Source organism: Zonotrichia albicollis, chromosome Z (genome assembly GCF_047830755.1).
Source record: "Zonotrichia albicollis isolate bZonAlb1 chromosome Z, bZonAlb1.hap1, whole genome shotgun sequence".
In the NCBI taxonomy this organism is placed as follows: Eukaryota; Metazoa; Chordata; class Aves; order Passeriformes; family Passerellidae; genus Zonotrichia; species Zonotrichia albicollis.
The window spans coordinates 29,554,671-29,581,634 of record NC_133860.1 but is presented as its reverse complement, the minus strand read 5'-3'; positions in this window follow the sequence as shown (position 1 = coordinate 29,581,634).

The following is a 26,964-nucleotide window of genomic DNA, read 5'->3' as shown; positions in this document are numbered from 1 at the left end:
ATTAGATTTTAATTTCAGGCCAGAAGGCAGGGATGGATTTGGGGTTAAAATATACTCAGTGCTTGTAAAAAACATATTAATTCTTTAGATAAATAAAGATTCACCCTTCCCACCCCTGCCAAATAATTACTCAACCATTTTTTAAAAAGCTATATTGTTACATAGTTCTCTTCAGTCTTAAGCTGAAAACCAATATACCTTGATTAAGATGAGATTAATATTACTTGGTGAGAAGTTAAGCTGTCATATAATAGTCTGGAGGATCCTCAAAAAGTCTAAAAGATATTACAACACAGCATGAGCTACTCTCTGATCTTCTAAATATCTGGACTGTATTTGCTCCTACAATTTCTGTCTTATCTATCCTTCTTTATGTTCACCTGTAAGTTTCTATTAAAACCCCAATAAGTAGTATGGCTTTTAACACTGAGGATTTAATACTGTACAGAAATTAACCACCTCAAGTACATGCATTTGCACTTTAAAATCCTTCCTGCTACTGCAGTGCATTTCCAAGATAGGAAAGTCTGGACAGATCTATCAAGGCAAGCATGTAGATATTAGAGCATGGAGATATAGACATACACATGTGCATACCTGTTTTGTTTTTTTCTTTTAAATCCAAATATTACAATGCACTAAAAGCTATTAATATGAAGAATAAAAACATCAGAAATTGTAATAAATATCTATATTGGAGTAGTGCAATGACTGATGGTTTTCCAGACATGTTTACACCAGGTGTGGTAGGCATATCTTTAGCATCCAGTGCAGAATATCTTTACAAAAGAGATCTTTATCAAAGTATAAAATCCTCTGTGGAGAAAAATGTAATAATTCAATTCAGCTTCTAAAAACTGGCAAAACCAGCACAAACACCGTGTGTCAGTAAGATCACAACAGCCGTGTGGCTGTCAAAGATGGCTGTGCAAGGTGCTTGCTCACTGCCCATGGGGCAGACCTGAAGAGGAAGGGCAAAGGGAGAAGCTTCCTTTGCTGTAGGGTATAGGGAAATCAGTGGCTGGATTAGTACGAGACTCACTCTCCCAACTCCCAAGTTTAGCCACTTGACCATGCTACTCTTGATGGGGAAGAAATTAATTGTCAAACTCATCTGTTGCACAAATCACCTTAATTTGCTGTGACTTCACCAGCAGCAGTGCTGGCTGAGCAATCTGAGACACATTGTGCTCATTATCATATGCTCAGACTGTCACCAGCTCTTGTGCAAAAGCAGAGGAGCAGGGTGTAGTGTGTTGAGGTGGTCCAGGTATGTGAGTCAAGAACAGACCTTGTTCCTACTTTGAAAAAACAGAGGGCAGGGTGAGGATCTGTATTCTGCAGCCCCCTGGCCTGCTTTTGATTCTGGAAGCAGGGAGCAGGACGCACATCCAGAGGCCAGTGACTTATGGGTCACACTGGCTACTTACTACCCAGTGAGGTTTGAGCTGGTTTGAGTAAAAACAGGAATAAATTCCTTGTATCTCATTTGCTAAAATAAAGCATCCCTCCATTGAGCTGCTGCAGTCCTTTGGTGAGACACAAACTCTGAGCTGGCCAAATGAAGTACAGGCTCTTCTGCTGAATCTGCCTGAAACATTTTTCTTATATCCCAGCTGTTACAGCACCCAGTCAACGGAGCTGTGAGATGAGGAACATATGCCTGTAACACTTCATTTCAACAGGCTCACTTAGTGTTTCTTACTTTGATCTTTCACTGTATACTTCCTGTAGCTGGAGTTACAGGCTGAAACAAAGCCCGGAGCTACCAAAGAGGGTTCCCCGCCCCACCCCGCCCCCCTCCCCCCCAAAATCCTTTTGTACCAGGTTCTGTTATCAAGTGTGTCAAATGAACCAGCTGGAAGACAGTGTCTCTGTGAAAATGCTGCTGAGTTTTGAGCTCTTTCTAGCTTTCTTTGTGGCCACTGGACTTGTACCATTATGGTTACTCTGAACTGGCTACAATTTTTCAGACCTGGTAATGCCCTTTATGTTCCCCGTTTGCTAGAAACAGCCCAAGATAAATGCAATAAAAATCTGCACAGAGTTCTCTCTCTGAGTCAAAGAGTTAGTGCCTTTCCACTAGACCTATATCTTTCCTTGTCCTTAATAAAACCCAGTGAATTTTCAATCCTAAGCTTAGGTTTTTATTAGCCATTCAGGCAGGGCTAAAGGATTTCCTGAAATAGGAGCTCCCACATGCAGCAGTCATGTTCTCTTTGTACAGTATATGGAAAGAGAATAAGTTCTCATTAAACTTATTGTAATCCTCCCCCAGAGAAGTGGTCGAAATGTCATAAACTAGTTTTGGTGACAATGTAGCCAAAATATTGCTAAAAATACATCAGTGAACAAAGAAGGCTGCAGTAGAACACAGTCTCTGGAAAAATTTCATTTTCACAATCATGTGTACATTTCTTTTTTTCCTGTTGTCATCCTTGTAGCATAGCAATCAGATGAAAACAAACCACTGGCACTGGCCTATAATTAAATTATTTTCTAACACCACCATCTGAGTCTGTGTACACAGAATATCTTTCATTGTCAGGTCCAGTTCTGTGATGTCAATGATCCTTGTTAAAGAAGAAACAACTTTTACATATACATGAGAGCAACACACAGGAATAAATCTTTGCTAGAATACTGTGGGTTTTAAAAATTAAGTATGTAAATGTTGTACTGCATAAGCATGAGGTACATTTCAAATATATGGGGAATAGAAATTTAACTGGAATTCAAATACTTTAGATTTTCACTCCCATGCTCATTTCATTACAATATGGAATTGCAGAAGGAGTCCTGTCATCCTCAGATCTCAAATCTTCTCAGACTTTCTAGTATGCACATCAGGTTGCATGTTTTTTACTATTCTTATATGTGAAGGTGACTGCTTCATACTTTACAACAGCATAAGCAATCTTTTTGATAAAGTTCATGGGGAAAAGAAAGTAAATTCCATTACATTTCCCAAAATTCTAAACTTGTTTATTTTTCTGTTGTAGAACTCATGAGCCTTAATTGAAGTCACTGAGTTTCTCAGCACTTGCTCTTAAGCAAAGAAAACTTGAAGAAGAATTCCCTTGTGAACATGAAAAAAAAAATAAGATAAACATCTGAGAATTAAGGAAGAAGTTTTCTTCTGTGTCCTCTGGCCTACAAGGTCAGTTTAAGCAGAGTAATTTAAATTTTGAATGTGTGTTTTCTTTGGGGAGCTGTTCTAACACTGCATGCTCACCATCTTCCTCTATATTTAACAGTTAATGTTTGCAGAGATGGGACTATGCCCAGATTTTTTATCTATGTTAGCTACCTAAAAATGTGAACAGCAACTGGGGGCTCTTCAAAAACCTGATTTTTTTGGAAATAACTGATAGAGAGGGTCTTGGTACTGCTAGGACCTTAAAAAGTATCATGTAGAAATCTTTCCTAGATTAAACACAACCAATATGCAGAAAGAAATACATGACATGGAATCTGAATATGGTCAATAAGAAGAGACAGTACAAGCTCTTCTGGGAGAAAAACCAAAAAATCAATTGTAGAATTTGATTTTGTAAAATCAAACCTGGAAGAATATCACCTCTAAATTTAATTTTAGGAAGAGATACTGAGAAAAGGATAAGAAGAAGACTCAGTAATAGAGATCAAAAGAATTTTAATAAGATTAATGAATAATAAAGCTAATATATACGTATGTATGTATGTATGTATGTATGTATGTATGTATGTATGTATGTATGCATGTATCAAAATAAGGTTGTAACCCAGAAATGACCACCAGTTTGAATGATAAGCCACAAGCATATTGAAAAGGATGTATTCCCAGAAATAATTTGCCCTGTGAAAAAGAGTTAAGGGGGTAAAAAAACTTGAGAAAGGAACAAATAACAATGAGACAAATGTATGAGACATATGGCATGTTTTCATGTCTTGCTACTAATTAGACAGCTTTAAAAAAGTAATTTGTGAATTTTACATCTAAGACACTGCTGAGCCTATAGTGTGTTGCAAGTGTCCATCAGGTCTACCCTGAAGTCTATGGCAGACAGTGTTAGGATACTGTCACAATATTGTCAGAAAATTCTGATTTAGCAGAATAGACATTCTTACTGACTTGTTGGTGACTAACATTAACCAGGGTCAGTTGAAATATAGTGATTAACTCAGTGATTCCTTAGGTTTGATCCAAGAGGAGACAGCATCATCTGCTTGGCTGGAGGATTGCAGCCTCATCTCAGTCTGAGTCCAGAGGAGGCAGTTTATCAGGATTTCTGTTTCTGTTTCTAAACTGCTATTTCTACTCTGTCCTCTCCATGAAAGCTGGTGTTTTGCAGATGTGGTGAAAAAACATCAAAAAATCCATCTCCATCAATGGATGGAGGCCTGCAAAGAGAGACAAAATATTTCAACATCGGAGTGCCTGGAAAAAGATAATTCTCACCCAGAAGAAGGAAGGTTTCTTAAAAACAATGCTAATATATCTTTGACTGTGTGGTCTATTGTGTTGATGGACCTGCCCTCCATGATAGCCTCAAAAATCTTTGGGAACTGGTCAGAATGAGAAAAATTACAAAGTAGGGAGACAACATGAACTGAGAAGAAAGGAGTACAAGAGGCAGGGCAAACCATGGCATCTCACTTAGGTATCATTAAGGTCTCCCTACTGTCTGATATTTGAGGGCAAAACAATAGAACCCCATTTTTCCTTCCCCTTCTCCAGATGAGAAAAGAGGGATGATCTCTAGAAAACTCAGGCTAATTCAAGAGTCCCATCATTACAGAAAGTTTGTGATTCTGAAAATAGTTTTCAAATGTAATTATGCTGAATTTATGTAAAATATAATTATGTCAAATGCAAAACATCTTTTAAAAAGTGCTGCTCAACAATGAAATGTTTCTGTCCTCTTCAAACTGCTAGGCCTGAAATTATGCCAACAATACCCGTTTGCAGCTGTTTTTATTGGTTCAATTTCCTTTCTGCTATCCATTTATTAATTCCGTGCTTGTTGGCCTTTTGTGCTAGTTCTAATTTCCTCTCCCTATCTAATCTACGTAGTTGACTCAGTTCAGCTGTCAGAGTCCTCTTTTCTTCATATCAAGGTTCACATATTGTTTTAACCCCTCTTATGAAAAGCCATATATCTCTGTGTTAAATACTGACAATATAAGCTACATTTGCTAGGAAAACAAGGCCAAGGTTTTATTTTCCTACAAGTGTGTGAGAAGCCTTTGGGTTTGCAATGCCCACTAGCAGGAATGGGAACTGTGTAAAATCAATCCATTTTACCTATAGTCCCCATTGATTCATTTAGTCCCTAACATATAAGCAAACTAATCAGGTGAAACTTTCAGTACCTAGATTTCAGTAAAAAATTAGATCATTCTATCTCAATTTTATATTACATTTTAGGGTCAAAATATTTGACATTTAAAACTCATCAATGTGTACCTAAAGATATTCTCACATTCTTGCTCCACTGTTACTCAGGCGAAACTAGAACACAGTTCAGTAAGAGTTCAGCCTAAATTGAGTTGCATAAATCTGCTTAAAGAACCCAAGAATTGTCAAAGCATTTTTAATATATTTGAAAATTATAGAAAATTCCATTGATTCATTCTGACTCCGTAACCAATGACTCATTGGTTTTCTCAGGAAAGAGGGAAGAGTACACAGAGGTGTTAATTATAGAGAAGTGACACAAGTGCTCATAACTTTGGTGCCAACCCATAGTCCATTTTGACCAACATCCTTAGCTTCATTCACCAAGAAAGTGATCCAGAGCTCACAGGAGTCAACGGCAATGACCCAGTCCAGTGAAGTTAGTTCTGGAGCCAGCACCAGAGGAGTCTGGTTCTGAAAACCCCAAGAGGGCTTGGTAAAACTGAAGCTTTTGGTGATGAAACTGCTTTGGTCAAAGAACAGAGTCAGCCCTTTGTTTTCCACCACAGCCTTTTGCAAAAGTTAAGACTGTTGATGGTAAAATAGGCTTCAGCAATTTAAAGGAAAGTAAATCAGTGCATGACACTTGCAATGAAACTGGTTTAATTTCTATTTCTATTTCTAGCATGTCAAGCAGTTGAAGTGAACTTAGTGATACCCTGGACTTCATTATGAAGGGACATACGAAGCACAAATGTTTAAATTTTTTTGTTTATCTAGGAAGACAAGCTTTACAGAACTCTACCTGAAACTGAAATCTTAACATGATTTATGAATTAAAAGCAGATCTTCATCAGCAATGAACCCCATAAAATTTTTCTGTTCCACAGTGAATCAAAAGACATGATGTGTAACAGCACTCTTTTAGTGATGACATTGATGTCTTCAAGTGTGATTCAAATCCCCAAATAAAGGTCTTTTTTTCTTAATTTAGCGAATCCCCCTAAAAATTAGAGAGTCACTAGGGAGAATAGGCCTCCGCATATCACAGACCCAAATGAAAATGAAGGATGAAAGCTCTGAGTAGTACAGAATTAAGGAAAATTACTGAAAGTCAGTCTAGAACAGTGGGTTTGCAACCCTGAAAGCTGCTACATAAAAAGGCTGTCCATGAACTTAGTTGAGAGCAGGACCCCTAGAGTAAGCTCAAAGATGTAACTTGCTGGGCACAGATCTGATTGCAGCATAGGTGTAGGAGATCTTCGTTGGGAAAGTGCCCTTTGATGCTCATTACATGTGTGGGAAGAACACATGCAGACTTGCTTTGAAAATTAGCAGGATCACACTAAACATTATATCTTGCTCAGAACATTCACTTCTAATGGTTTATTTAATGACTTATTTACATGGTAATTTCCTGCATTATTCTGTGTTTACTTTGCAGGTAGTGAGTCAGACCAGCAAAATGAAATGCATGATTTCAAGACTCTCTCAGTTGCAATCCAGAAGTGACATTTTGCTGCTTTCTGAAGGGAGCAAGCATGCATTCAATGCTCACATCATCATTTTGAAAAGCCAAATGAAAGTAGTGGCAAAGAAAAGGAAATGAAACGTGGCATTGGGATCCAGCCTTGGCTGAGCTCTTACCAAAATGATTGCTCACAGTTCAGCTCTCAATAAAATATGCGGGAACTGGTATAATTGCTGCAAATACTATGAAGCAGCTAGGTCAAGAGTGTGATAGGCAGCTGATGTTCAGATTACCACTGAAATTGTGTGCAATGTTCTTTACTGTCTTCTCACTGCTTGTGGGAGAGCATGAGAACATATGGCTTCTCTGGAGCAGCCTGTGTGGGGATTTAACAGTGTATAATCTTGGAGAGATATATGTTGATTTGGTCTATGTTGACTCTGGATGCTGAGATTGACTGACCTCCACATGACCAGGACACCTTACACTCCTGGTGGTCCCTGAAAACCTTGTTTTTCTCATTTTCTGTGCTTTTAAAACTTATTTTTCTTGAAGAGGACAGAGTTGTATGGCTTATGACACAGCAGACTTATAGAAGCAGGGATGTCTGTTCTTGGGTAGCTGAACCAGGCTGAAATTTTTTGCAGGCACTGTAAGGCTCTATGCCAGTAATCTCTCACATGTCATCAATCTTCTTAAAATGGGAAGCCTTGACAGAGCTTGCTTCAGGGAAAATCTCCCCAGGTGTGGAAGGGGGAGAAGGAGTCCCTCAAGATACAAGCCATTTATTTAACATGCACTTTGAAGAGTTATATTTGAGTGGCAACATAGGTTTATAACTAGTTTCACAAGAGATAGTGAGCCCTATGTTTAAATAATGAAAATATCCGAATGTTCTGGTCGGAACAGAATTTTGTATTTGTGACTATTTGTGAGATTTTATATTCTGAGTGGTGGACCATTATTAAGATCCATGCTGCATGTTACCTACTCTGTTCTATGTTAGACACAGAACAATCTCTTCTATTTAAGGTGAACCGTGGGTCAAAGAAAATGGGTTTAAAAATTATGATACATTTTATAATCCATATTTTTTTCATATTCAAAATGGCTCTTTTCAAATACTTGTAAAACTTTGAGCAGACTGTTGTCATGGGTCTTGACTGTACACATAAGCCATGCACTATTTCACCATCCTCTTGATTAACTTTTCCTGGCCCACCAAAATCTGGGTGATCTCATTTGAATAGTTAAGATCTCTCAGGAGTTTTTGAATATGTGTATCTCAAATTGAGCAATGAACATGCTAGCCAAAGATTGCATTACTTCATCCATTCTCTCTCTGGTTAACACTTAGCATGGAGAAATATTTAGTCTGCAGGCTTATGGCGCTTCAGCAGGTTGATACAAATGGAAATATGTCCAAGAGTCTTTATCCCATTGTCTGGGAATACTACAGCAATAGGTTTATCACTTGAACCAGTAAACTCCTTTGTGACATGTTTTGGCATTTTTCATTAGCTGAAATCGTTTCAGGCACAGTGAATACAAAGGTCTGAGCACCTTTCTTCAGCCTAATTAAATAGGATTCCCTCTATTTTCATAGTCTCTAGAACAGCTTTGGGAATAGTTATCTCAGTTAATTTGATCTCATCCAAGATCTGGAACTGATTTATTTCTTTGCTTGACTGACAGATTCACATCAGGCTTCAAAGCAATTTCCAGCTCAAGTGTATTTGTGCTATGCAGAAGGTCCATCTCTTTTTGCATTCTAATTATCTGCAAGAAGTTTTTCCAGGAAGCAAGGAAAGGGGGAGAGATTCAGGTGAGCCAGGACAGACCTGTGGATAGTTCCAAAAGCAGATGTGGTGTGGATCGCTCTGTCAAATCCAAGGCGGCAGATGTTAGAGCACAGCGCTCACACCCCACATGCTTTGATACTGATTTTGTATTAACAAGCAGTTAATCTTCAGAAGACTCGCTCCTTTTGAGCAGCACTTACAGAGTGCTGACCCTTCTTATGACAGCTGATTTGTGGTGCTATTAGCAGCATGCTCATCACATGGATGACTCAGGATGGAAAGGACCCTCTGCAATGTCCTCACTGCTGGCGTGCGTTGCTTTTACCCTTCTATACGTGCCACAGCTTCTGAAAAGGTAGAAAGAAACCCTTTCCACAATCCAAAGTTAGTGCAACTCATTCTCCAATGCTTATTAGTGTCACTTATTTAAATATTAGGTACACTTTGCCTACTGAGGGTAACATGCTGCAGAGAGTGGTTGAGATTGGACCAGCCAAAGAAGCACACAGCAGGGGGAAATGCTGAGTGTGTTTCTCATGTGCAAACCCAAACATACCATTGTCGAGCAGTGCTGTAGTTGTCTTCTTACTTTTGCAACTTCTGATGAATCTTTACTTTCCTGTAATAACTTTACACATGGATTTGGTGGACAACATAAAACACAGTGTATAGAAAAAAAAATATAAACAATTTAAGTAATTTATGTGTAAAATCCTAGAGGTGAAAAGAGGTAAGACTATGTAATTTTCACTAATATGCAGTGCCATATGAATATAGTGAAAAAATAAATGAAATGCAGGATGAAATTTTCTTTTCAAATAAAACTATGGACTGCATTTTCAATCAAGAACAGAACATCAAATTGTTTGTTTTGAATTTTTTCTGCAGACAAAACTAGGCTGACAAAAGAAGCAGTAACTACTGCAAATCTTTCAATTTCTCAACAAAACATGAGTATTTCTAATCCTTATGATCCAACTACTAATAAATGATGACATTTTGGCAAACATTATCTAACATATGCATTTAAGGCAACCCATTATAAATGTAATCAATAGTACAACTCCACAAAATACTTGTTTTTTCTTCCTACAGAATTTATTTAACAGACATCACTATAACCATCTATTATTTATAATGTCTTAAATTTTAATGCATAAGGATATAAAAAAATGTAAAAAATTGAAATATAGAAAATGTCTCATTATTGTGCTGATGAATCTGACCTGTGAGTTCAAATCCACAAGTGGAAATGGGTTGGCTGCCATAGACTATTTGTCAACTAAATAGGTTGAAGAATTAATTCTTCACAGCCAGCAAAAGGATGTATTGAAAAAAAATAATGTATTCCAGAGTCAAGACTGTGAAATATATTAATTGTGAGAAAAAAGTAGTTTAAAAATGAACAAATTTGAACCTTTGCCTATAATTCTATGAAAAATGAATTAACATTGAACAAAATAAAATGAGGCATTTTATCTGTGTATTTCTGTGTAGTTCTGTATCTCATTGCTTATGTGGATAGTATGAGTCAGTGGAAAATAAGGTTTGAAAAAGCAAAACACCCCATATTTCCTATGTGGTCAAAGCGGTGATTTTTAAAAGAGTTTATGCTCTCCTCTTCTAAGAATTGATGGAAGATTTCAAGTGCAAAACAAGTCAAGTAATCTTTGGAAGTTTTCTTTTCAAACTTAATTTTGACAGAATGTTGTGAGGACATTTTGTATGAATGAAGTTTATTTGGCTGATCAAAGCAGAATTTCAAGACAAATTTAAGCTGTAGTCTTCCAATAAGTCTTTTCAAAATATGTTAGCAGAGAAGTTAATTTGAAAAATCTGGCTGAATTTTTATTTTCTCCCATGGACCTGGTGACAGGATAGGTTAGTTTTATTTTAAACAAATATATCTATGAAATGGTCTTGCAGCTTTGGATAGTGTCAGACCACAGGAGAGAAAACAACCATAGGAAGCTACAAGAAGCTCAAATCACTGCATACAAGAATAAAGAAGCAGATAATTATAGAAGAATGAAAATTACTCTAACATGAAAGTGTTGAAAAATATAAGGCAAAGTACAGTTTACAGTTCTTGTCAGGAAACTATCTATCAGGGAACTACTAAAGAGGTTTAATTTTGGGGAGTTTGACAACGGGACCTGATATTATGCCAAAAGAAGTGTCTTAAAATTAGGACAAAAAATAAAGGCTCAGACACTCCAATAGCTCCAACACTCCTCAATGGAAGCTTAATAACAAAACTGTGCTCCTAGGAGAGGGAGTTATCCTTCTTTCCCTTGGCAGAGGACACAGGAAGAACAGAAGGATACAGCACATATATACTAATCAGTGTAAAAACAGATCAGAGCAGCATCAACCCTGAACCACTGTCTTTGAAAGAGTTGTCACTGGGATGCTAAAAAAATGTAGAGAAACCTCTACAAACATAATGAAATATCATTCACCTTTGTGGTGTTTTTGTGATTATGCTAATGAGCTCCTGAGTTCACAACTTACACCTACAGGTCTATGTCTCAAAAGCTTGGGCTATGCTGGGTAGCCAGGTGGTTGCCTTCTGTGGTTTGATCTGCTTTTCCAGCTCAAATCAGCACATCACAGCTTCTTTCTGTTCTGTGTGTGTAAGTGAGAGCTGGGAGGAGCAGTGTGCATGACTGAATCCCACCATCTTGTGAGCTGATGTGTGGCCATGAGCTACCAGACCTGGGAGGCTCTGCTGTCTCCTCTTGTGTAAACATTCCCTCAGGTCTCGGAATAAGGAAATTTTCCAACTTTGCCTGTGTGCTAAGATATTTGTAAGTCCCTCATATGCTACAGCAATAGGTCTTAAAAATAGACAAATGTAAGATTTATAAGCTGCTCATCAAAGAAAGTGTCATATATTTTTTCAAATTATTTTACTTGTCCTTGTACAGTAATAATTTTTAGCAGTACTAAATTGGAAAAAAGTCTTAGCCAGTTGTGATTTTTGCTGATTTGTTTTGCTGTGGAATGGACTATATTACCTATGAATAATTGAATATCCACTTCATATTCAGTACAGTGAAGTGAAGTGAAGTAATTCACAAGATGACATAAGTAGTCTAGGACAAATTCAAATTTGCTCAGAGATCCCTCTATGTTCCTTACACTCTCACATTTTCAAAGCACCTGTCTATTTGCTTTACAGCGCATTACAGATCTTTTAGTGCATAAGATTACAGATTTTGATTAATTCACCAGTCTCTGTGCTTTACCTTTTCTAAAAAGGTAGGTGACTGTCTACTACAATCATTATTATAAATTTAGAGTAATGGTGGCATATTGCTTTGGTCTCTGCCCAAATGCAGCATGTTTTAATATCAAGACTCCATAATTAAAAGGATATTCAGTGACAAGCAAACTAACAGCACTTCACAATAATCTGAATTATAATACCCAAACATTATTGTATTTCCGCCCATTCCAGTAACTCTGCAATTGCATCCACATTCTGACATGCTTCTGCTGTTATCACAAATGCATTGTGGCATGTGAGTCTGCAACACATCCCTCATTTTACTAAGTTGTAAAGAAAAGGACAGTATATGAAGAAAATATTGGCTGCAAATGCCAAGTAAATAGTGCTGATAAAACACCACTGTGCAAGAGCACATGAACACCACTCATCCCGCCTGCAAGACGAGCTCTGAACACATGAGGATGCTGATGGTTCTTAACCAGCTTCACACTTCCATATAAAAATTTGCAGCCTTGTCCTCATTCTATAAGCTTTTATGTCAAATCCCTTGCCTTCTGGCTTGCCTTGTTTTCCTCCTGCACCACACCCCTCAACTCCCATCTGTCCTCTGGCTGCAATGGATGATATCTAAAATCTGGCTACCGGTGTTCTGCCTCTCGGGGGGAATATGGTTGTCCTGGTCTTCTCCCTTGGCAGGGGGAATTGCCTGCAGAGCCAACTCACCACCTGTAAGACCATGCAGGACTCATTCTTTCTGAAATTTCTGTGAAAGATGTCTGGACACCTGAAGAGGTCTCCAGACCTCCTTCTAGCATTTGCAGCTGGCTGCCGTTTTCTGCTTTTCTTCACTTTATTTTTGACTCTTTTCCTGAAATAGCTTTTTTTTCTTTTAAACAACAGCAGTATTTGGATAGTTAATGATAGTTTTAGCAGCTCAAGAGGTGGCTGGGGAGAAAGACTGGAGGGCAAAAGAAACACTGACAGCATAACCATGGAAAATTACTATTAAGTAGTGTTGGGAGTAGACCTGCAGATCAGGTGTACTGAGAACTTTTCCTTAGAGAAAGGAACAATAGGTACTTACCAAAATTCCATCAATGGTTTCTTATGTTGGGTATAAAAGCACTGATGCAAAGAAAGAGCACTTATTTTTTACTCAGAACAGTCCAAAAAAGAAATGCCAGCTAGCAAGAATACCTCTTCAGTTTTTACTGCTAGCTGGATCAGCCTCATAAATGCCTAAACTCATATATAAAAATGTTAATGTTTTCCAATTGCTACTCTGAATTTATATTTATTGCAATACAATGTATCCATTAGCTCATCTATCACCGGTAAATTTGTTACTGCTTCAAATATACAGTACATAACTTTGCAGCAATTTCATTTTACAAGCTAATAATGTACTGTAATGTAGCTTACAATATCATGTAGATGTATTTGATTAGGGAGGTTCAGCAGTCAGTCAGGCTGAGTAGCGGATTACATGAGAATGAAATTTTTAACTTATTTACTGTAGAAATGAACAGCTTTGTTGCACATTAAACATGTTAATTTAACAGGTGTGTCATTTTATTCCCTCAAATATTCATTGAAGAGGAAAAATGGTATTTTAACTCAAACGGAAGCATAGTAGACCTGGAATGGTTTCTTGATGCTTGACATGTTTATTCTTTAAAAAGAGTAATAATTGTATTTAAATTGTATCTAAATTAATTGTGTGCATATTTATGTATTTATATATTGCATGCTGTATTACGGTGTCTGCAGGCACTTCCCAGAAACAAGAGAGATGGCAAAAATATTTTTCTGAAATGTAATTATAATAGGGTTTATTTTTTTTCCTTTTATTCAAGCAAAACAAAGTTTCAAAAATATACTATGCAGGAGGTGATTTTTTAGAAAATTTTGGAAAATGATACCATTTTTCACTTACTACATGGGTGTGCCAAAACTCATATCTGTGTTCTGTATGGAGAGGCAGTGTCCCTGTGCCCTTTGCAAGCTAGGGGAAAGGCAGGGATGACCTCACAGAACATCCTTCCTCTTCCTTCATGTGCTCCAGGTGGGAGTGTGTTATCTCAGGTGGGTCCAAAGATGCTCCAGCTCATGGGGCAGGAGTAATATGGATTAATATTTGGCTACCTATTCAAGTGATCATTGCAGAGGAGGAAAAAATCAGGATTCTATTTTAAGAACAGTGGTTATCAGGATTTCAAGAATGTGGAAGTTCTAGAGAAGCTGTTTCTGGTCTTGCTCCAGCAGCTCCATGTCCTTCCTGTGCTGAGGAGCCCCAGCTGGAGGCAGCTCTGCTGGTGGGGTCTCACCAGAGCGGGGCAGAGGGGCAGAATCTCCTCCCTCCAAAGCTGCCCACAGGGCTTTGCCTGCAGCCCAGGGCGCATTTGGCTTTCTGGGCTGCAAGTGCCCATGGCTGGCTCATGTCCAGCCCCTCACCAGCACCCCATGTCCTTCGGGGCAGGGCAGCTCTCGATCTGTTCATCCCCAGCCCGTACTGGGGGCTGCTCTGACCCAGGTGCAGCACTTTGCACTTGCTCTTGTTAAACCTCATGATATTCCCTAGGGCCACTTCTTGAGCCTGTCCTGGTGCCTCTGGATGGCATCTCATCCTTCAGGAGCGTCAACCACACCCCTCAGCTTGGTGTCATCTGCAAATTTCCTACGGGTGCACCCAATCCCTTCATCTATGCCATTAATGAAGGCAGTAAATAACACTGGTCCCAATAGAGATCCCTGAGGGACACCACTTGTCACTGACAGTCTGAGGCACTGACTACGGCCCTCTGGATGTGACCATCCAACCACTTTGTTATCCATCAAGTAACAGTCCATTCAAATACAACATAAAACCCTTCTCTCTCCAATTTAGAGAGTAGGATGCTTTTCAGGGACTGTGTCAAAGGCTTTTGATAAATGGCATCTGCAGCCTGTCCCTTGTACTCTGAAATAGTCACCCCAACATAGAAGCCCACTAGGCTGGCCAGGCAGCACTTGCCCTTGGTAAGATGTGCTGGCTCTCTCTAAGTTCCTCCCTGTCCTCCACAGGAGCTCCCCCAGGGATTACTGTACGCTCCTGGTTGTTACCACCCAGGCCAGAACAGACTGGATCACACAGAACAGTAATGAGGATAACTGCAAGAGCCAGAGACTGACTTGCTGTGGGTGAGAAGGAAATATCTCTTTTGGTTACTAACTCATGACAGCAACATGTTTGTCTTTTGCAGGCATTCAGATAAAGCATGGAAAACACATTAACGAGAACATATTTGCAGAACTGCAGAGAGGAAATAGTTTTTAAAAATCAAAGACATTGTTGTTGTTATACATATTTATGTTATGTTTCTACTACTGGGGGAACTACATTTAATTAAGAAGTCAGAAGTTATGAAGCTAAATTAATCATGGGCAAAATTCCATGCTCCATGTTATATTTGTATATCCATGAAAGAAATGAAGAATTGTTTTATCTCCCTAATATCCCTACTCCTTTCAGCATGTTCCAGCTGAGAAATGAGACACAACATGAAATAGTTTACAGTTTTTTATGTGAAAGGTGACTGTAACTGTCACTTCTATTTATCTTATAGTTTCCTGAGTTTTGCCAGTCTTTTAGTCCATTCAGACAGCATAGCTTTTAATTTACCTGTCATCATTCATATACTACCCACATGAGCATTGCAGCAGGGAAAAATTATGTGAATTTCTGGAAATGCTGACTTCCTAAGAGCTATTTTGAGAAGTAATATTACACAATATTTGCAGTAATCTTTTGTATAAAAGATCAGTGGAGAGCTAAGGGAAAGAGTTTGAAACATACAGCAGTTACTGGAAAAGGAAACTGACTTATACAGTGTTAATGAAGGGAAGTATTTTTCCCTTGTGATAAATTGAAGTGACATGTGAGGGTGGCCCTTAAAAATCCTCCATTTACTTCCTTAGGGCAAAATCTCTTAATGGGCTAGGTCCAACTTCACTAAAGATGATAGAGATTCTTAATTGGTTTCAATTGGCCTTGGATCAAGGCCACAGGAGTCATATAGATCAAAATATTTTCAGCTATCTAGCTGGATGGCGAGGAACGACTGCGGTGATAATATTTGTAGGAGCGGCTTATGTTTTTGCTTTGCTGTTTCACTGTGGGGAAAACATATTTGTTGTTTATTTCTTTGTCCAATGCACATCTATAGCTTTCTAATGTCGTGCAGAGAACACTAATGCAATATATTATGCATGCTATCTATGTTCTGTTATGTCATTGGCTTTCACCTCACCTCATTTTTCTGTTGAGTCTGGAAGGTGGCTGAGGGCTGATGAGAAGGGAAATACCCTAAATCTGTCAGAATTATTTAGACATGTTGATGTGTTTTGAAAAAATGAGTACTCATTGCTGTGCATTGTTTTTCTAGAGTAAATTTCTGAACTGGCACAAGCTAGATTCTTTATATGAGCACAATTGCATTGATCAGCCTCTGTTTTATTATTTTCCTATGTATGATATCATTTGTTAAAGACGGACTTTAACAGTCACAGGACAAAAAATATTGTGTCTACACTGAAATAATTTTTCTGTTTCTGATTTTTGTTAACATTTTTATTTTATATTCCATCTTTCCTCTTTGTGCTTTATTAATTTACTTTCATCATGCAGTAAAACAAATACAGTAGAAATACGCTACACAAGTCTCTGTAACAAAAGAGCACACTCTGTTCTGGAGTCCTGTCCACTGTGGTATTTTCAGTACCCACATGGTAAACACACATGAACATAAAACATGTACATAATCCCAAATTAAGACAAGATTTTAAATGAAAATGTACAGTCTATTATGGATCTTATTTAGGCAATTTTCTGAATGATATTGTAGTGAGTTTTTCTATCCTGGTTTACTCATTTTTATGGGGGAACTAAAGGGAAAGGATTTACTAGAAAAAAAATTAACCATTTCAATTAAGGTGTTAAAAAGAAAGTGAGCTGCTGACTATTAGCATGAACAATTAATATCCTATACAATTTAAGATGACAGAAACAACATTTTCTGAAATCCTTGAGTGCTTAAAGGTCTTAGACCTTCTCTATACAATTGTTTTTAACTACAATTCAGAACATGAACCAACATAACACAGCTTCCATCTTACCATTACACCTCAGTGCACGGAACATCCGTGCTTATGTGTAAAGAAAAAGACATTTTTATACAGCATTTTTGAAATGTTTCCATTTATTTATTCATGAGACCCCTAAAACTGCTCATGAAATTCCTAAAACTGTTCAGGTTTGCAAATCAAAGAAAAATAGTGTCACTACTGAAATAAACATCTTTTGAACATTCTGTTATAATTTCAGGAAATAAAATTAATAGTAAATTCAGAGGTATCTTGGCTAATTTGAAATGGGAAGATGTCACTAGACATCGAGTTTTCAAATTACTTGTTTTCAGCAACTCTTTACAGGCTTGAGCAGCAGTTTTTCATGTGCTGTTGTCACTGTTTTTCTTGCTTCCAAACTTTTACTTAAATACATAAATCAGAATTAACTTCTTTTCTCAGTAAAACATAAACCAAAAAGAAACTCTCCAAAGGATCCGTAACTGTGGTCTGAAATAAGAGGGAGAAAAAACACTTCAGTTAGGACTTGGAATAAAATCTGATAAATATCCTCTAAAAAGTAGTCCAAAGGATAAAGCACAGAAAAACAAAGAACACAATACAGACAACATTTTTTCTTCCCCTCAACATGTGCCTTTTGTTTTCTTTTTATGTAAAAAAAAGTTATGTACTCTAGCCTATTTTTTTCCACTTTTTCCTGAGACTCCGTCTTATCCCCTACTTCCTTTGAAATTAACTGGATGCCACAAATAGTACTAATCCAAGCCAACACCATCCTACTTCTTTGCAGGGGGACTGAGAAACAGATAGAAACAAACCAACACGCAGTTAAAAGAAGCACAGAAAAAACCATAAGAGGATGGGTAGTGCATCTGATTGAAGAAATTCTTTCTTTCCCTAGTTGTCTCTCTTGCACGCACACACACACACATGCATCTACACACTTGATTTATTTGTGAAACAGTGTCTTCTAAACTTAGATTTCTGCAAAGTGGAAAGGCAATTAAACAGAACAGCTTGAAGCTGCCAATCACTCCCACTACCAACAAAAGCATCTACTATCACATCTACTATCAAAGGAAATAATGTAATGTAAAAAACCCCCCACATTCTACCAAAGCAAACAATGTAAACATGCAAGTAAAAAATAAGCTTGTTTATCATCTGTCATATTACAGCATACATTTTTTAACCCTCCCCCCTAAGGATATGTGTTTTTGTCTCCCATTATGTTAATTTGGCCATGCATGTGACATGGAAGTTAAGGAACAATGGGAGAAGTTAGCTTTTATGCATGCTTTTCTGTTGGGGAAGCACACTATTGCTCTTGCAGGTTGGGGTGTTGGGTTTTTTAAAAAATTTTTTGGCTTCTAGTGTACAAATAAATAGACAATCACAGCTTATCATCACTTAAAGATGCATGTGCACGCTAGAGTTTACTGAAACATGATTGGCTGCTACATAAATCAATCTGATAGAGATCGGTCCCATGAAAAAAAATAAAGCATTAGCCTCTTCTTTTGGAATGTAATTCATTTTAGATAGTGGTTATTGATGATTTCATTCCACTGGTACATGTACATGTCTAGACCATGTTTTTGTAAAAAATATTTAAGCAGTACAATGTGTTCATTTCAAGAATGACCATGAAGAAACAATGATTAAAAATTTGCTTTTGCAACATTCCAGATATAACATTTTCATGCAGAAAACTTTGTTTCCCTTAAAATGAAATTCATCTCTTACAGCAATTATTTTTTATTTCTCTTCCTGGCGTGCAACATTTACTTGTTTATTACTGTAATATTTTCTCCAACAGATTTTTTTCCCACAGTTTTGTGTGAATCCTTTCAATTTGCCTATTATAGTTACACCAGATTTTGCTGATGTGCAGTATGTGAGATTAAGCCATTCACTCAAACATACTCAAATTGTCCTTGCTAACTCATCTTGATTTTGGATTAACCCTTGTTACCAAGGGATGGTTCTCTGCTTTTGATTTCATATTAATTGCCAACTAAACATATAACTATTTCATTTGATCCATGAATCATGATGGTGGTAAAAAATGGACTTTGAAAACATCCTATGTAAATACCTAGTGGTTCCCCACAGCACTGTGATAAAGGAGATGAGCATCCTAATGCGTAAAGAATAGTAGTGATTTGTCAAAAACTCATAGCAAATCACTAGTAGCAGGGTGTTTGTGAAACATTACCCTGATCTTCTCCTTCCTTTCGACATGTTTTAAATACTCATACACAATCACATACAAGTTCTGTGCAAGATGAAATTCAGCCTCTCAGCAAGGAAAATTATATATTCTTAATATATTCTCTGAAATTTTTACTTGGGGTTAGCTTCCTTTCTCTGTTCTCCACCTCTTTTCAAACTGAATAAAGCATTCCTTCCAGGAAGCAATCTCTTCTAAAATACACCAGTTTTGACACTATCTAAGCCAGAAAATAAAGCAACCTGGGAAAAAAAAATCTTAAAGTATGAATAACATTTTAGCATGTGCCTGGCTAGTTGAAAACCAGACAAACAGAATCTTAACTTTCCAGAAGAATTTACCTTTAGGCTGAGAACAAGCATGGAAAATTCAGGGCTCTTCCGCAAATGTTTACTTTTACTAATCTCGCCTCCCTCTTGAAAGCACGGAGGGGCAAATGAAAGAGCACTGTGCTCTTGTGGTGAAGGACACCTCTGTCTACTGAGGAACATTCTCAGTGGAGGAAATAAGTAGCACTCAGCTGGGTAATACTCCTAAGTTCGCTGTAAGAATACGTCTGAAACTATTTTCTCCAGAGAGCAGGGATTTCCGCACCTTATCTACTGACAGAGGTTTCGGGAAGATTTTCTGAGCTTGTGTGTGTGTCTGTCTCTGTCTGTCTGTCTTTCCCTCCCTCTCTTTTTCTAGGAGAAACCTTTTGCATCCCGGTGACCTGATGGCTGCTAGCAGGTTTCTCTGCTCTGTCTCTGTAAATGGCATGCAGAAGGCCTATAAAGCAAACTCTCAAGCAGCAGCATTTTTCACTCACTCACGGAAATCCTCTGGTTTTGCTGCAGATGTTTTTCTGTCATTCTTTGTATCCCCACTTTCTGCTTATGCTGCAGAGCATCACTCCCATTGGTTTTCAATGAATAGAGAGCTGGAGGAAAGAGAAAAGGAAAGGAAAGGAAAGGAAAGGAAAGGAAAGGAAAGGAAAGGAAAGGAAAGGAAAGGAAAGGAAAGGAAAGGAAAGGAAAGGAAAGGAAAGGAAAGGAAAGGAAAGGAAAGGAAAGGAAAGGAAAGGAAAGGAAAGGAAAGGAAAGGAAAGGAAAGGAAAGGAAAGGAAAGGAAAGGAAAGGAAAGGAAAGGAAAGGAAAGGAAAGGAAAGGAAAGGAAAGGAAAGGAAAGGAAAGGAAAGGAAAGGAAAGGAAAGGAAAGGAAAGGAAAGGAAAGGAAAGGAAAGGAAAGGAAAGGAAAGGAAAGGAAAGGAAAGGAAAGGAAAGGAAAGGAAAGGAAAGGAAAAAGAGGAAATTACAGTGGGAAAATCTGCAATTGTCTGCAATTCCCAGCAGTGTCATTTTCAATGTGGTCTTGGGGACACTTGTGTTTGAGCAATTACCTTCTTCGTGAAAATCTTCTGAGGTTGTTTAAATTAGCTTGTTTTAAATTAATATAAATTCAGCATCACTTACAAAAAGTCTGGTATTAGCCCAAGGAAACACTGTTTTTGTATCATTAGTTCTGTCATGTTCTGACTTTCTGAAAATTACAGGACTGTTTGCTATTTTGACAGAAAGCTGACACAACAATCATTTATTTCCAATAAAATCCCCCAAAGGAATAAATACACCTCTGCTATAGTTATGTAAAAATAAGGTTATCCTAGGAACTAATTGATCATACAGTATGCCTAATTTCATTATATTTGACAACGATGCAAAAGATTATGCTAACTACTAGTAGGTTGCTACTGTGTTTAGGCTGGAATACTTATCAATATTCTTGGAAAATGCATTTCTGTAGGCAAGTTTTGCAGGGAGAAGGAAAATCAATCTTAATTGTTCTGAGTTCTGCAGGAATTAACAGTTACTCTATGCTGAGCACTAGGTTTATGAAAGTTGTTGAATGCTACAAACTTTTTCCAAGTGATGTTTTATAGAAGTGCTTTTAAAAATCCCAGAGGGTAAATAGTATTCTCAGAATAAACAGAAAAATGCTGACCTTGTCAGATTTAGCTGCTGAAAGCCAAGCTGTTTTAAAACTTGGAGGATCAAGGGTCATGGTTATGAACAACACAGATAAAAAGAAAGAAAGGAAGGAAGAAAAAAAGAAAGAAAACTGGAAACAAAAAAGGACTACACAGTGAATATAAGTAATAAATACGTTGACCTTGATAAGAAGAATATGAGATATTTATGCAAAAGCCAAGCGGGGTGAAGAGATCGCAAAGAGGGAAAGAAAAGAAAGTGCACAAACTGTACTTGGGAAAAAATATTTCTTAGACCTTGTTTTGAAGCCGGAAATGAGTCACTTTATCTTCATGTGGTTTTGGTTTTGAAAGGGGAGAAAGGTCAAAGCTTCTTTGTTTTAAATAAACTGATCACTACTTCTGAAGTGTAACGTGATAGGATTCAAGAATCCTAATGAAACTGGTATTTTCCTGACACCCTGGGCTGCAGCACCTCAGCAGTTTTATGGTCATGTATTGTAAGCTCAGGGATTCTGAAAAACAAAGGCATGACAGAGCCTGCCTTTGCTCATGACCTTCATACCCTGGTGCTCCTGTATCAGCCATATGGGCAGTGTGATGGCTAAATTTGCCACCACTTATATCCTTTCCCAAATTGCAGCTGCACACATGGGCCCTCCACCATTATGTTCAAATACATGAACTGGAGTTATTACCCTGGGCCCTGTATGAAACCTCTTTCCAAAATGATTCTATTGAGGTAAAGTTTCATAGAAAACAAAGTGCTGGAGACACCAGAAATTAAAAATATCATTGCAAAAAAAGGTAGCAGGAATGCTACAGCCAAAACTCCGCCAATTCATCAACCCAACTCCAGAAGAACAATGCAGGTTTTAACAAGGCTTTTGGTATAAGTGAGTTTGCTGAGATCCAGAGTGTACTAGAGACCTCACAGCTGTGTCTACTGGGAGTTTGTTGTGGTTTGTCAGATTCTACACCTACTAAGGTACTCAGCTTCACCCAGTTCTAAATGCAGGGCAAGAAACACTTCCAGAGGGAATGACATAATAGCAAAGAAACTATATAGTTGAATTTCAGCACTGCCTTGCACTGGAAGGCCTGATGGTAAAGGTCTTCAGGCTGTGCAAATAGAAAAGGAAATAGATAGTTCTGCATAAGATTAGAAGTCAAAAGAGCATACCACAAGCAGGACAGGAGATTAAAAACTCCACAGAAAAATAAATAGAACAATCTCTTCGTTTCCTACTGTTATGCTTATAGACTCATAGAATGATTTGGTTTTGAAAGGACTTTTAAGATCATCTAGTTCCAACCTGCCAGTCATGAACAGGGACAACTTCCAAACCAAGAGCAGGTTGCTCAAAGCCCCATTCTGGCCTGGCCTTGAACACTTTTAGGGATGGGGCAGCCACAACATGTCTGGACCACCTGTGCCAGTGCATCACCACCCTCACAGTGAAGAATTCCTTTCTGTTTTCATATCTAAACCTGCCCTCTTTCAGTTCAAACCATTATCCTTTGTTCTCTCATTACAAAGCCTTGTAATAAGAATGTGTGTAGTGCTTTCATACATGTCTTCACATCAGGCTTGTGTGAACAGCAATCTCTTAATAGTTAAACCCTCATGTCCTTTATTCTGCACAAATGCAAGGTTTTTATATTTGTCTTGACTCATAGTACCTCTCTGTTCATCCTCAGATGCTTTCCTGACATGCTCCTGGCAACATCTCTCTTCCAGACTGAGAATTCCTCTCAATTTTGTTTGCTGATTCATGCTGCCACTTATGCTTAAATGTGAGATATCAAGCTGTATCTGTTATACATTGCTCCTTTTTCTTTTCTTGACCACATTCCAAGCTTTACCCATTGGATAATATCCTAAAGAATATATATAGAATAAATTCCATCTAAAAATTCTTTCCTACATTGCTTCTGTAATTACTTCAGTATTAGACTAAGTGTTCTTTAGGAGTCTCATTTCTTCTTCTGGTGTTCATAATATATCTGCTGTAAAAAGGCCATCTGTTCCCAGACCACTAGAAACAGCAATGGAAGAGCACACTTATACAATAACATGGGGATATGTATCACTGGCCACAAAATTGAAAGGCAATTATGGTAATGAAAATTGTGAACTTTCAAAATGACCTACTTCATTACTCTTGGAGGCATCAGTCCCCAAACTGGGACAACTATTCAGTTTACAACAAAACTCAATAAAAGGTGACTGATTTATTTGACATTAGCTGTTTCAGAGCTAATCATGCTTGCTGATGAAGTAGCACCTGAAATGACATATTATGCAGAAGCACCCCAAAAGCCTGCATTTTCTACTTGGACCTTTCTTCAACATTCCACTCTCTATTGTGCCTACTTCTTTCTCTCTAGCCTTGAATCAGTCTGTCATTCATTCAAAATGGACCAACACTTGGACCTAACAATTCCTTTCCAGTTCATTTCACTTTCCCCTTTACCTTTCTACCTGCCCATGCCTGCCATACGATTTTGTACCTGAGATAAACCAATCATGACTGTTATGATACTGATACATCTGAATTTCTGAGGATGCACTGACAACATATGTGTCATGAAAGTGAAGTAATTTAACAGAGCAGAATTAGGGTTCTCAAGCTGTACCCTATAAACAAAGACTATGCCTATAGCTTGGCAGGAGCCAGGAGGACTAAATAAAAACCAAAGCAGAAAAGACATGATAATTTCAATCTCTTTCTTGAGTATGGTGCAGACAAATCAAACCCCAGCATTTCATTGTTTGGTTTAGGTTTCTAACACACCAAATATATTCTTCATCAGAAAGCACCCATCAGTAAGTACTATGTTGTGTTGGAGGTACAGGGGAAGGTATTGGTCTTTATTGTGCTCAGTGAAACAGGTTGAAATATTGCTTTCTTATCTCGAAACACTTTATGATTGTCTCAAATAAATTGATGTTCACAAAGCATCACTAAGTCATGTATTTTCCTGCTTATCCACCTGTTGGAAAGAAAAATGAACAAAATGAGAAAATATTCAGACCTATGCCAAGCTTTTCTAGAAGTTGAATTAATCTGCAGTCCTTCTCTTTTATTTTGTATCCCTCCAGAGGGAGATTCATTGAAAAATACTAGTTTGCTTTTCCTCTCAATCTGGAAAACAATTATAACAGGTTCAGTAGAACTTCAGATATGTCATTGATCCATGCAAATTTCTAAACCTTTAGAAAGTTTCTTATTGAGAAGTCATCAGATTAGGACCTAAATTGAAGAAGGATGTTCCTGTGAGCTAAAGTGTTTAACTGGGAATCAGAGACTTACTTTCTCCTGGAACGGCTATAGGCTTATTTTGTGATTTTGGTTGTGATCCAGCAATGCACTTAATACCCTGGAATGGTCCCATGAAAGTTAAGCACAGAGTTAAACAGGAGAGTTAGTCTGTCTGAGCTCTTTTCTCTAGCTATAAGATGTGTTAGTACTTATATTCTCCTACAGTTTACTTTTACAGAAAACCTTCTGGTGCAAAAAACTTTATCTTTTGATCTATGCAACATCCAAGACCAACTGATATCAGCTGGACCCATAAAAATCATTCTGCTGCGAAGCAGTGATAGTCAATGAATTATCTTCTCATCCTCTGGAAGCAAGTTACTGCTATGAAAATACCATTTTCATGGAGGCTTAATGACAGGGGGTAAGGGACATTTACCAGCTTCACATCACTCACATCCTTCTGGTTTAAGGGTCCCTCTCTGGCTGGCTGCAGTCCCACCTTCTCCTGCTGCTGCCTGGGAGAAGATTCAAGCTGCTCCTTCAGAGGCCAGCAGTAATTGCTGTGACACAAGTGAGCAAGCAGACTAATGTATCTGCACTAAAGCCTGCAGTTTGGGAATGAAATTGAATGAATCTGCAATACTTAGTCTTATTTGTTAATATTTTACAATTTATTTTTATAAATATCTTTTCTCATGCTGAGCTGTAAGGGATCTCCCAAAGCCTCATCTATTTGATAGGTCTATGCATGCATCCCACAATGGATTGTGAAGTTTCTGTATGTGTCCAAATACAGTTAGAAATTTTTTTCACAGAGTGAGAAAGAGTGCTCACGAGTAAGAAGGATAATTAATTTCTACTGAGAGTATGTAAGCAATACAAATCATCAATATTTTACTTTAATTTAAAGCTTAATTGAATACTCACAGATCCTTTGAATACATTCTGGCTACACTTATAACATGGCTACTCATTACATTGCATGAGGGAGAGTCTGTGTATCTTTTCTCCTTAGAAATCTTTACTTTTTCAAAACCACAGAGGAAAATCCATTTTGTTTTTGTGTGTCAGACAGTCTATATGTAATTTCTGAGACAGGCCTGAGATCTCTAAGACCCATAACCCCTCTCTTGTGCTCATTCATCAAAGAGCCCATGATCTACCTTATGCATTTGGATGACAAGCAGAAGATTGCCAATTGTCTTGGAAATGTAAAATAAACACTTTTTCTACATATGTTAATGCCATTGTTTATTGACTTCTTACTCAGGTTGGATGTAATTGGGACCACTTGGGAAACATAAACAGCTCAGTGCCTGTCAATACCTGACCTTTAAAATATTCAGTACAATCAGTGTTACATGGTGTTTAACAAGCTGGCCTTTTCATGTGGATGCAGCTGTAGTTGCCATGCAGGAAGGAATGAAGATCCTGTTCTTCCTTACAAACTTTTAAAAATGATTTTTAATTTCATCTGTGGTGTTGAAAAAACTCAGAACAAAATAAATCCTACCAAAATTTAATTTGCAGACACAACCTTTGGAAAAAGTCAGACCCACTTTCATGTGAAAGGCAGAGAAAAAAACAGCTCTAAAGCAGGAAAGTGAAAAGGGCCCAGGATGTTAAAGTTTAACTAAGAGTATTTTCTTGCATTATGACACGTGGCAAATGCAAATTAAGCCACCTTTAGGATGTCACAAGCAAAATTTTCAACAGTGGTTCTGATGACTGAGAGGGTCTTGAAGAATCTCTCATCAGCAGGCCATAAAGACTAAAGTACAAGTTATCACAAACATGCAGATGTTATCAGGATGTGACTTCAGCACAGATATAGATCCCGATGGGAAGACAAAGCTGCAGATGTTTAATGGATTATTGTGGAAACTAATTGCAAACTATTATATTTTAAAGATTTAAATTTTTCATAAAAGAGCTATTCTATGTCTTCAGCCTCTATTGCCAATGGTTAAGTAAACAGTTCCTGTAATAAAAGCAAATAACTTTTTCACTGAGCTAATTAAATCTGTTAATATTTCTGAGCAGACTGATAGACAAATGTTTCCATTTCAAATTACTCTTTGAAACAAATAAACAAACAAAAAGAAAAGCCCAGACATACTGTCTCAAAGAATGAAATAAATAACATGATTCTATTTTAATAGAAGATAACAAGGAATCAGGACCTGTTCATACAATGGTGACTTATTTTACCATCAAAACAAAAGAAAAAAAGACAAACAAAAGAGAAAGACACTGTGACAAAATGGGTTTAGAAGAAGAAAGTTAAGGCCAGTAATTTTACGTCAACATTTCTCGCGAAGTACAAAAGACTGTAAGAAACCAGTTGTACAAACTTTAGTCCTTGTAACTGTTTTTATTTACTGGGCATGATTTTGGTGGATGGCCCTTTCCACAGTTTTTACCAGCCTCAGAAAGTTCTGGGAATGGGGGAGTAAGGAAAATCTTTGTGGGAGAACTGAGAGC